Source organism: Lithobates pipiens, unplaced genomic scaffold (assembly GCF_037356315.1).
Source record: "Lithobates pipiens isolate NorthernLeopardFrog02 unplaced genomic scaffold, aLitPip1_a1.2 Scaffold_18, whole genome shotgun sequence".
Lineage (NCBI taxonomy): Eukaryota > Metazoa > Chordata > Amphibia > Anura > Ranidae > Lithobates > Lithobates pipiens.
Window position 1 is genome coordinate 517,336,087 of NW_027507758.1, and position 12,692 is coordinate 517,348,778.

The window sequence follows — 12,692 nt, forward strand, 5'->3', positions numbered from 1 at the left end:
GCACTTTCTTAGTTACTGCAGTGACTTTGCTAGGTGCTAGTATGCCTGCAGGATGTCAGCATTCCAGGAAGGTGAGAAAATTGCTAGTGTCTATGTAAATACTATTAAATCGGGAGAAATAATCTCCAGAAAAAGGAAACAAAATGTTTTGATGGCATTGTTGGGGCCCTTTCAGTGATGCACTAATGGTGATGCTGGGTGGCTTCCAGATACTCCCAGTTTAAGAAGGTTAGAACCTGAGGAAGGCTTAACAGTAATGGAAAGGGAAAGCAACAACTGCAGGGAGGGGTTAAGTGGATTTTATCTAATAGGGTAATCCAGTGCAGTGGCACTGCTCAGTGGTATGTTGTATCAGTACGGTAGTGTGTAAGGAACCGGATGGAAAAGTGTGCTAGCTAAAGTCTTGCTTGGCTTTGTGATACAGAGTGTTTATCCTACACTTCATCTGTGGGTACCAATGGTGGAGGGGCCCCTGTGGATCAATGGCTTGACACCAGCAAACCGGCTCTGTGTGGCAGTAGATGCAAATGAGGACCAGTGAACCTGCTGTGAAGATGCTCAAGCCGCACTGGATTCAGCATTCTAGCCTGTGCATCTGCTTCCTTCCCCAGCCTGGTACCATGTTCCCCCTCCAGCTGGTTCTTGGGTGAGAGAAGTGGGCTGAAAGAGGTCCTTACTCCTCAGGATCCTGGTGCTAAAGTCACACAAACTTTCCCGGGCAGTGGTAGTGGTGTTTTTCAGTCTATTGGGATCTGTAGTTCTCCAGATATCCTCCCAGAGCGCACTAGTGCCTCCAATAGATTACATGACCTAATGTGCAATGTTCTTACACATGAGATAAAAATAAACAACAAAACCACTTTTTAGTACAATGGGGAAAGGTTAAAAACCTTCTAAGCCTTCTAACAGCCAGTTTCTGTCAAATAATCCTGCTTGAAAACCAGCATTTGATCAGCTGCAGCACTCATCTGTATATTCTGGCGTGGGAATTCCCGCTGTCAGGCTACAATGGCGCAGTGGAAGATATTCCTGCATCAACATCACGTGTGTGGATGCAGGGATCTGTGAGGTCTCTTTTTTTCCATTTAACTTGCTGGTTGAATGAAAGGAAGCTATGTGTGTATACCCTGCTTTAGACTCTTAAACCTAAAGTGGTGTTCTTGTTTTCTCTAGGCTTACCAGTGTTCACCTGAAGCACCTTTTTAGGCACCTTCATATTAGAGAACTGCCTAATCAAAATCATTTTATCTTCAAACTGAGAAACTAAACTAACTCTTGGACCCAGCACCTTCTACCTCTGTTTATTTTTTGAGGTTTTCAATGCTGCCTGTAGCCTACATTCTTGCCCGTCTAGTTTCCTTATTCCCTATCAAGGTATGACAGGAATACAAATTGAAGAGGAATAACTCAAGCAGGGACATAATGAGAAATAAAAGCCTAAATAAAGAGACAATATACTTACAAATCAAAAATCCATATATATGACCATCTGGTAGTCAAAACTTTTAATTATTAAAAACTAGAGGAGAGAACATTGTCAGTAAGGTGCTTAAAAGGTAATGCCAAAGCAATGACTAATTAAAATACAAAATATACTGCATAATATCTTTCCTTTAAAAAGGTCTATATCAAAACATAGAAAAACCTAAAGAAAACTTTTTTTTACACCTTATTAGTTGATTGTAATAAAGCTGTATGTGTTTAAAATAGTAATCTTATGCCGCGTACACACGATCAAACTATCCGGCGGAAAAGTCCGGCTAACTTGTATCCGGCGGAAAAGTCCGGCGAACTCGTGTCCGCCGGACAATCCATCCGAGGGTGGGCTCCGGCGGACTTTTTTTACCCAAAAGTCCGGCAGACTTAGAAAGTAGTTTTGGGGGCGTGGCTTGGCGCGCGGAAGGAATGGCTGCTCAGTGAGGAGCTCCTGGAGACTCACAGCCCGTTAGCGTGTTTCCTGGCCGAACCGGACGCTGAAAATGAGCAAGCAAGCTCGGCACAACCCGGGGACTAGATCGCGGAGACAATCCGCCTCGTCCCAAAGCCGCAATATACAGGATTTATTCCTCATGCAGGCCCGCGCTGACCGCTCCACTCCGCGCAAGATGGCGCTGCCACGAGGCGACGAGGAGGAGATGAGCGATGGATCACAAGGTACCGTAGACGACCTGGGTAGTGGGAACAGCAACCCTGCCCACCCTCTCACGCTGGGAGACATGACTGCTATAGCATCGGACATTAAGAATACCCTGTTCTCTGCCATTACTGACCTTAAGGCTGACCTCCTTTCATTGAATGAAAAAATGGCCACCATGGAGAGAGCGGAGGATAGGAGAGATAAGGCGGTACACAGACTGGAAGCTACAACGGCCTCACATACTGCGCACCTTATCTCCATTAACAGGCACCTAGAGGACCTTGATAACAGGGGTCGGCGATGTAACATTCGAGTGAGGGGGGTTCCGGAGGCGGTGGCCCCTGACCAGATATCCTCGGCCCTACGCTCCATTTTCAATAACCTGCTGGAGAACCCGGCTGATACCCCTATTGAATTCGTTCGTGCACACAGGGCCCTTCGCGCAAGACCATCGGACACGGCCCCACCAAGAGACATCATCTGTTGCCTCCAGAACTTTCCTTTGAAGGAGGAGATTCTCAGCCAAGCAAGGAAAAATGACCGTATTCAATTCAACGATTGTGATTTGGCACTTTTCCAGGACTTGTCACCCATCACCTTGCAAAATAGGAGGGCCTTACGTCCCCTCTTGGAAGTACTGCGAGAGAGAGGCATTGTGTACAAGTGGCGTTTTCCGTTCGCCCTACAGGTCACCTTTAATGGAAGACAACTAGTACTCAGGCTCCCGGAAGAGCTCCCAGATTTCTGCGCAGCACTGAATATCCCCTGTGTTCATCTCCCGGAGTGGTATGCTGAGTTCCGGAATCCTCCTCAGGACGCCAGCCCGGACAGCTCTCCCCATTCATCCCCGGCCAAACCCCCCATGAAAAAGAGCAGAGGTGGCAGGATGGGTGCTGGAGCGGGGGGACGCCTTCAGTTCCCTGCACGGCAGTCAAGGAGCCGGGACCCTGCTTGAAGGACTGGAGGAATGCTATTCATCTTGCCTGACTTTTCTTTTTCTTTGACTGTTTGAATGGGCAATTGCTCAAAGGTTTTTCAGGGACATGATGTGTTTTGTTTTTTTCCTTTTTTCTTTCTTTTTGAGCTAGTAGTACTAAACTGCATGTCCCGCCACTTAGTGGCTGTTATTTTCCGGCCAGGAAATGTTCTTTTGCCTTGTTTTGCTTCCATTTAGGGCTTGTGAGTCCCCCTTATGGTGACTCTGTGTTTTTGTATTTTTGTTTCCCATTTTTCCTCTTTTTTGATATCACTGCGAGCACTTACTCCTTCTGTGGTGTTCCTCCCACGTACCCCACAAATAGGGCATAGCGGTATAGTTGGGGTTTTTGTTGCATGTACCGCTCCCTGCTCCCTTTTTTTTTTGTCTCGGCTTGCAGCTCAGAGCTCTGCAGGCAAGATCTCACTCTGATTGATACGCCCTGTGTACAGGACGTTCCTCTACCTTACCTTACCCTCCCCTTTGTCCTTGTTCCGTTCTCTTCTTCTTACTTCTACCCATCTTCTTCTCCTCTTTCTCTTTACTGTCATCTTTTACTGCCTCTCCTTTTTGTTTTTCTCCACAGAGTGGGCCGCCCTCGGACGGCTTTGAATTCTTGGTTATGGCGTACTCGTCGCTGGGCCCCAGCCCGACTTTGATATCACATAATGTTCGTGGCCTGAACACACCTGAAAAGCGCATCTCAATCCTCCGGGAGTTGAATAAGGTAAAACCCATGTTTGTATATTTGCAAGAGACACACTTCAGATCCGATCAAATTCCTAGGTTATTTAACAAAAATTTCCCACGGGTGTTTCATGCTACTAATTCGCAAGCGAAAACTAAAGGAGTCTCGATTCTCCTTCACAAATCGGCCGGTTTTGAGGTCACTCAGCAGTTGTCGGATCCCGGGGGCAGATATCTGTTTCTAAAGGGCATGTGGGGTTCTACGCCCTTAACACTAGCTAACGTTTATTTCCCCAATAGTGCACATGCATCCTTTTGCAGGCGAGTGGTAGGTGAATTAAAGAGCTTCGCTACGGGGTGCATTTTATTGGGGGGTGACTTCAATGTACCACTTAACCCGATTCAGGACACTTCCACGGGAAAGTCAAGCTTAACCTACCGTACCTTGAAACAGGTGAAACGGGTATTACATTCTTTGACTTTAATTGACACTTGGCGCACACTCAACCCTACTGGTAGAGACTTTACTTGCTATTCGGCACCTCACGATAAGTATGCTCGTATTGACTACATCTTTATCTCGCAGCGAGACCTGTTGACTGCCCAGAGTTCTAACATCGGGCTCCAGACCATCTCGGACCATGCCCCGGTTTCGGTCTCCCTGACGCATTCTGACTTGAGGCCTAGACCTTGCACCTGGAGACTGAACCCCTCATTGCTGACTGACATTGAGCTACTCCCGACTCTGACGGAAGCCCTTCGTAACTATTTCCGAGAAAATGCCTCAGATGAGCTTTCACCCCTGACTATATGGGAAGCACACAAATGTGTTATGAGGGGGGAGTTTATCAAAGCGGGGGCAGCCCGCAAACGGAAAGCGGAAGCTCAGGTGGCTACCCTATCCGCAAGAATTGCTCGGCTTGAGTCCCAACATAAGCAGTCCCGGGCTACCTCAGTGGCACAGGAACTGCTTGAGGTGAGGTCGGAGTTGAAAGATATTCTGGAGACTAAGAGTAAGCGTACCCTTTTTCTAAAACAAAAAATATACTACGAGCATGGCGACAAGGGCGGGAGGCTATTGGCCAGGGCAGTTAAGGAGGCTGCCCTCGCCAATAACATTCTGGCAATTAAAAAGGCAGACGGTTCGTTGACGAATCGTGTAGATCAGATTGCTGACAGTTTCCACCGGTTTTATAGTGACCTCTATAATATCCCACCTCAGCATAAACCTGGGGAGCTGCTTGGGGAGAGGGGTCATATCATTCGGGATTATCTGACCCGGAGTGGCATGCCTACACTCTCTCCTGATGACGCTGATTCCCTGGAGGGTCCGGTTACCTCGGAGGAACTACTGAGGGCGATAAAAAGCCTTAAACCGGGTAAGAGCCCTGGCCCTGATGGGCTGACGGCGCACTACTATAAGGCTTTTTCGGAGATGTTGGAACAGCCTCTCTTGAGAACCCTCAACTCCTTAAGAGAGCCCCATCAACTTCCGGGGACCTTTTTGGGAGCCTATATTACGGTGCTTCCCAAGCCGGGGAAGGACCCCACGTTGTGCGCCAGCTATCGTCCCATCTCCCTACTTAATTTGGATTTAAAAATTCTTTCTAAAATCATTGCAAACCGACTGAGATATTTTCTGCCCCAACTGATCGGCCCGGAGCAGGCAGGGTTCATGCCGGGGAGGGAATCCAGGGATAACGTAACGAAGGCTTTGAATCTAGTCCACCTTTGTCAGAGTGCTCGGTTTGGGGGCCTTCTCCTGTCCACGGACGCGGAGAAGGCCTTTGATAGAGTGGCTTGGGACTTTTTACTTGCCACATGCACTCACGTTGGGCTACGCCCCAGCATGCTTTCCTGGATTTCTTCCCTCTACCAAAATCCAACTGCCCAATTGAAGATTAATGGGACCCTGTCTGCTCCAGTGCGGATTCGGAACGGGACGAGGCAGGGGTGCCCCCTCTCCCCGCTTTTGTTTATCCTCACCCTAGAGCCATTCATTCGCACGATTAACAACACACCCTCTATTTCAGGTTTCCCTGTAGGGCAGAGGATTTGTAAAATCGCTGCTTATGCGGATGATTTGCTGTTTTTCCTGACCCACCCACACACTTCGATCCCAAACCTGTTGCAGGCCTTTCTAGTATACGGCTACATTTCTAACCTCAAGATTAATTATAATAAGTCGGAAGCCATGAATCTGACGCTCCCCCCGGAAGTGTTGGCGCAGGCACAATCGAATACCTCATTTAAATGGGTGACGGACGCCTTGACATACTTGGGCATCAAGCTTACCCCGCAGTTGAGCAAGACTTTCTCTTTTAATTTTAAGCCCATGTTGAGGCAGATCGAACTAGACCTGACTAGGTGGTCGCGGGGCCTCTTTTCATGGTTTGGAAGGGCCGCACTCATCAAAATGATTACACTCCCACGACTTCTTTACCTATTTCACACTCTACCCATCGACCTCCCAGTCACCTTTTTTAAACAGCTACAATCCTTACTTTGGAAATTCCTGTGGGCCCAAAAAAGACCGCGAATTAGTCTACATCTGTTGACGAAACCGAAGGCAGCGGGCGGGATGGGGTTCCCGAATTTCAAATTGTATTATTATGCCACTCACCTAGCCAGAATAGTAGACTGGAATTGCCACGCCGACAGCAAAGACTGGATTTCAATAGAAGAGGGGGTGTCTAGATCTCCTTTGCGCTTCTCCCCTTGGATCCCGAAGGCCAGTTGCCCTAGGGAACTGTCACAACACCCCCTCATAGGAGCTACATTGCGGATTTTTCACAAGCTGACCTCTTACCATGATTTCGCCTCCTCCCCGGGTCCTCCGACACCTCTCCGGGGGAATCCGGACTTTTACCCGGGCATGTCCACGACTGATTTCTCTCACACTGCTGACTCCCCATTGCTAGCTTCACACCTGGTACGGCGGGGAAAGATTCTTCCCTTTGAAGACCTTACGGGTAGCCTCCCTCTGACAACATTGTCATTTTGGAAATATAGACAGGTGAGCCATTATCTTCTAGCGCCTGAAAGGAAGGCAGCTGTGCTCAGGGACCCGACACCTTTTGAGAAGATCTGCCTCCAGGGCACCCCCTTGGAGAAGTCAACCTCCTTTATGTACGCATGTCTCCAGCAGCTGGTCCACAGGGAGCCGGATAGATTTAAGGGTGCGTGGGAGAGGGCCCTCGGGACTCATTTCACGGACACACAGTGGCGCAATGCATGCATCCTGGCACACAAAGGCACTATAAGCACCAGGCTACAAGAAAATGCTTACAAATTACTTTCACAATGGTACGCCACCCCGTCTAAAGTTAAGCGTTGGTATCCATCATCCTCTGACCTCTGTTGGCGCTGTGGGGAGGCGGTGGGAGACATGCTGCATGTTTGGTGGAGTTGCCCCCGGATAGCTAGTTTCTGGAGCATGATCTGTAATTTAATTCGCAATATTACTAATACCACACTAACTCTTTCACCGGAGTGTTGTCTCTTGCAAATATCGGACTGGTCGCTGGGCAGATACAACAGATCTTTATCTAAGTACCTGCTGATAGCAGCTAAATCCTTGATTCCTAAATACTGGAAATTAACTACGGTACCCTCAGTCAGAGAGTGGGTACATTCAGTTAACCATATTTTCTCTCTGGAGGAGATGCTAGCTACAGCCAAAGATACGGCGGAAAAATTTCACAAGACTTGGTCCCCTTGGGTCCAGTTTAAGTATTCTGATGCCTTTCGGGATTTGAGTACAGGATGAGTGCGCGGTGATCAAGATTGAATCGCGCCCCAAGGCATGGATTCTCACCCCTGGCTGGTGTGACTGAGAGTAGACTCGTAGGGCTGTGGGGTGGCCCAGTCCGTAAGCTCTGTTTGCTGCACTTTACCTCTTTCCGCTCTCCTAACCTTGCTGTTTCTCCTCCTTTTACGGGCGTGTGTGTGCTAGCCCGCCGTACTTTTGAAATGAACGCACTTTTCCCGCATAGAGAAAAGTCTGTTCATTTTGAGAGCGCCTCCAGTTATCTGGGACTAGCGAAGGAAGTCAATGTCGCCGCCATCGGCAGCGAGATTGACACGTCGCTGGCCCCGTCACCTGGTATGGACTTAAAGGGGAAGCTCTACGCTGAAAAAACGGCGTGGGAGTCTCCCCCAGGTCCATATCAGACCCTTATATGAGCACGCAACCCGGCCGGTCAGGACCCTTTAAGTCCATACCAGGTGACGGGGCCAGCGACGTGTCAATCTCGCCGCCGAAGCCGGCGACATTGACTTCCTTCGCTAGTCCCGGCTACCAGGAGCTGCGTTCAAAATGAACGGACTTTCCTCCGTGTGTGGGCAAGTCCGTTCATTTCAAAAGTACGGCGGATAGTCCTAGTCTGCTGGAAAAGTCCCGTGTGTGGGCAGGTCCGCTCGTTCGGAGAGTCCGGCATACTTTACGGCGGTTTGTCCGGCGGAAGTCCGCCAGACTAATGCCGCGTACACACGAGCGGACTGTATGGCGTACTTAGTCCGTCATACAATCTGACGGACAGTCCATCATACTTTCGACTGAACGGACTTGACCACACACGGATGCACAAACAGTCCGTCGAAAGCTTGCGCGATGACGTGTACAGCACGTACGACGGGACTAGAAATAGGAAGTCGAATACACAGCAAAGCACCCTTTCGCCGTGTAAATCCTTTCTGGGCATGCGCCATTCTTAGTCCGTCGAACTAGCCTACTGACGAGCGGATTGTCCGCTGAAACCAAAGTATGACGGACAGAATTTCGAAAAATCCGAAATACTTAGTACGCTAGACTGCACGCTGAAAAAGTCCGCTGAAGCCCACACACGAGCGGACTGTCCGCTGAAATGTGTTTCGACGGACTAAGTACGCCATACAGTCCGCCCGTGTGTACGCTGCATAAGTCTGCCGGATAGTCTGATCATGTGTACGCGCCATTAGTAGCATTAACTCTTAAAGTTCAACTTCAGAAAAAAAAAATTCTAATTAAAATAGACCACATCTGATGTTAAACACAAAAAGCAGTGTTAACATTTTTAATAAAGATTAGAAATATTAACTTTCACTCCAGGGCAGTTCTCCCTCCCCAATCCCCTGCAAATCTTCCTATTTGCCACAAGATGTCCTAATGCCACGTACACATGATTGAATTGTCCGGCATACTTAGTCCGGCAAACCATCCGGCGGATAGTCCAGCGGACTTTCTACTGAATGGACTTGGCCACACACGGATGCGCGGAAAGTCCGGCGATTGCTAGCGCGGTGACGTACAGCACGTACGATGGGACTAGAAAAAAGAAGTTCAACAGCCAGTAGCCAATAGCTTCCTTTTCATACTTGCTTCTGAGCATGCATCATTCTTAGTCCGCCGGACTAGCATACTCACGAACGTATTGTCCGCTGAAACCCAAGTCCCAAGTTTACGCTGAAAAAGTCAGCTGAAGCCCACACACGATCGGATTGTCCGGTGAAATGCGGCCCGGCGGACTAAGTACGCCGGACAATTTGATCGTGTGTATGCAGCATTAGTCTTCTGGGTTGAATGAAACCCAGCATCACTGACTCATGAGATGCGTCATGGCCTTACCCAGTGAGAGGGCGTTACTACAACACAATTCATGTAATGATGAAGAGTCATGCAATTCTGTTGAAAATGTGGAAAAAGGTAAGTATAAAGTAAGTATAGAAAAGGCAAAACATACAGTTGGGGAATCTCCAGAGGGGTGAATTGGAGGAGGGGAGACTAAGCACTGGATTGAGCTTTAAAGGGTAAGGTTCACCTTTTCAAGAAAAAGGAAAAAGATAAACTAAGTTCAAATATCCTCACCACCACTTGACCCTACTGCACATAGTAGCCTTAATGCCCCTGGTCTGCCAGTGTACTGGTCCATACACCTTACACTGCAATGCACAGCCATTAAGTAAGTATCCATCCTAATGCTCACAATAGAAAGAGCTTATTGGTTGGTACAGACATATGACTGTGCTGACCAATCAGAGGTGCATCAGATGCTTCTTCTTCTGGTAAGGTGTCCAAAAGAAAGATGCACTTCTCATTACTCAGTTCATGCTGATCTATGAGTGCTTGTCATAGCGGGTATTATGATGGATACTCACTTCGGGGCTGTGTATTGCAGTGCGCAGTGTATTGACCACTACGCCAACAGTACATTACATTATGGACGCTATGTGCATCAAGGTCCGGAGGGTTGGCCAGGATATAGATTTAGTTCACCATTTCATTTTTCATGAAAGGGCGAATCTACACCTTCAGCACCTTAATGAGAGTTTCCCTTCCCTAGCAACAAACCCTCATGGAGATTCTTACTCTACTCCATCCATCCAAAGATTAAAAAAAAGTTTGTCTCAGAATTCCATGACAACTATATTCACTTTTAAAATGGCCATTACATTTGGGTATAACTAGAAACCCTAGCAAAAATGTCTCACTGGCGAGCCATATGCCGCCTACACACGACCGGATTTTCCGGCAGACTAGGTCCAACAGAATCAGTCCGTCGGACAATTTGATCACGTGTGGGCTAATCCAATCGTTTTTCTTTAAAAAAAATCAGACGGACCTAGAAATAGAACATGTTTCAAATCTGTCCGACAGACTCAATTCCTACTGGAAAACCGTTTGTTTGTATGCAATACAACGCAAGGGAAGTTAATAGCTACTGGCTATTGAACTTCCTTTTTTAGTCCCGTCTTATGTCATCACGTACAAAATGAACAGACTTTAAAATGGACTTAGTCTATTCGTCTGTGGCCAAGTCCATTCTTTCGGAACGTCCGTCGGAACTCTGCCGAAAGTCCGCCGGGAAGACCGTCGGACCTAGTCTGCCAGAAAGTCCGGTCCTGTGCATTAGAGATTTAGCAGCCATTTAGCAGCCATGCAAAACAGAAATTTCTAATGTGGGTGGAGTTAAAGTAGAACTTTACTTTCTCATTCAACATTGACTATTTTGAATCCTTATGTTGCTAGCTTCTGTAAATAGATAGGAAAGTATATCATATTTACTTGTTTTAACTTTTTTTTTTTTTAACATTTCTTCAGTTACTCCTGGGTTTCCAGGCCTAGACAAATGATGTCATACATCCCAGGAGTCTTCAAGAGGGAAGGAGGGGTTTTCTCAGCTAAGCACAGCCTCCTGCCTCCATGCCTGAGCTAAGGCCAGATGGATTTCAGGAAGTAAATACTACATGAATCATCTGCCCTTTTTCAAGATGGTCACTGCCAGAAATGCTAGGGGGGTGTTTTTGAAAGTGACTTCTCAGCAAAATAAAGCACAGAGACATGGATGAATGGGTGAGTTTGCTTTGAATATTAAAAATGAATTAAATAGTGTTCGTGGTGCTCAGATGCTGTGTAGTTCCATGTTAACTTTCAGCAAACATCCAACCCTTTAATGCAGTATGCTAATTATTACATTTTTTCTACTTACCTCTTTACTAATTTACAAAGATACAGTAAATTAAGGAGGCTTGAGGCCATTTATTTAGACCATTATCAGTAAAATAAGTCTGTGCAGAGAAAATAATCCTTTTGGATACTTATGATAATTTCTATTTGAACTATGTATTCTTAGCAGTGTATGCAGGGTAACTGACATTTAATTCAAAAAATGTGCAGAAGCGGGAGGTCAGTGCTGAGCATTATATCACGCAGAGTTAGACAGTCTTGCTCAGCACTGTGTAGAATGTCAAGAAGGGAAATTAAACTAAAAGAAAAAGACCATGTGGTAGAGTGATTTTTAACATCACAGCTGAAACTGGATACTAAAAGCTTTATACAAGTGTTGAAAATGCGCTATTTCTCCATTAAGATTATCCCTGGAGACTGTGTAAAAATGACATAATGTAAAGTATCCTTTGGATTTATAGGGCCAATTGAAATGGGATTTCTTAAGTACTGTGTGATTTACATTAGCATATACACTTAAAACACTTATTCAGAGTATGACCATTTTCCCAGTAGTTCGCTTTTGTGATGTGCGTTGCATTTTCAATATATTGTATATGTTAGAAAACTAAAACCGCACTAGATATGAGGGTCTGCATGAAAATATGTTATGCAGGTTGAACCAAAAATCAAAGCCTAACTCTGGTCAATTTCATGTTTTTGTAGTTTAAAATAGCCCGGGGAAGGGAATGGTCTCTTTATTTCTGTTGATGTTGCCATTGGGTGTATTTCCTTTCTCTATCTGTCCTTTTCCCAGTGGGGCACAATGTAAAAGTAAGTATGTCCAACATAAAGCATAAAGCATTTAAAATCACATCTCAGGATAGAGAAAAGGGTGGAACTGTTAAGTTTGTATTGTTTTCTGTGACCCAACTGTGGAGATGTCCCCTAACTTCCTGTTGCAGTAACGCTCTGATGCAGTTACAATAAATACCCAACAGGGGACCACATTTAAGCCTGCCATAGAAATTAGAATTTAATTGGTGATGCATTAAGCAAAGAAAAAGTTACTGCACATTACAAGCTTCAAGCTGTAGACATGTGCATTCGTTTTCATCCGAATGCATTTTCGTCCAAATTTTGGATATTTTCGTTATCGTTTTAACAAACAATAACGAAAGTGCAGAATCCGAAAAAACAAAAGATCCGACATAAACAAATGCTTCATTTTAATTTTCGTTGTAACAACAGTTTGCTATAGATAGGAGATTTGACATGACGCTAACAATAACAATCTGTGTCTATCAAACCTGTGGTCGAATGTGCCTAACCTTAACGCTATTAGTCCAGGATTATTCGACATAGAGAGAAAAGATTCAACATAGAGAGAAAAGATTGCTGTTAGAATTGTTATTGGCTGATTGTAACCAAAGAGGAGGAACAGTAAAATAGCTAGAACTAAATACACA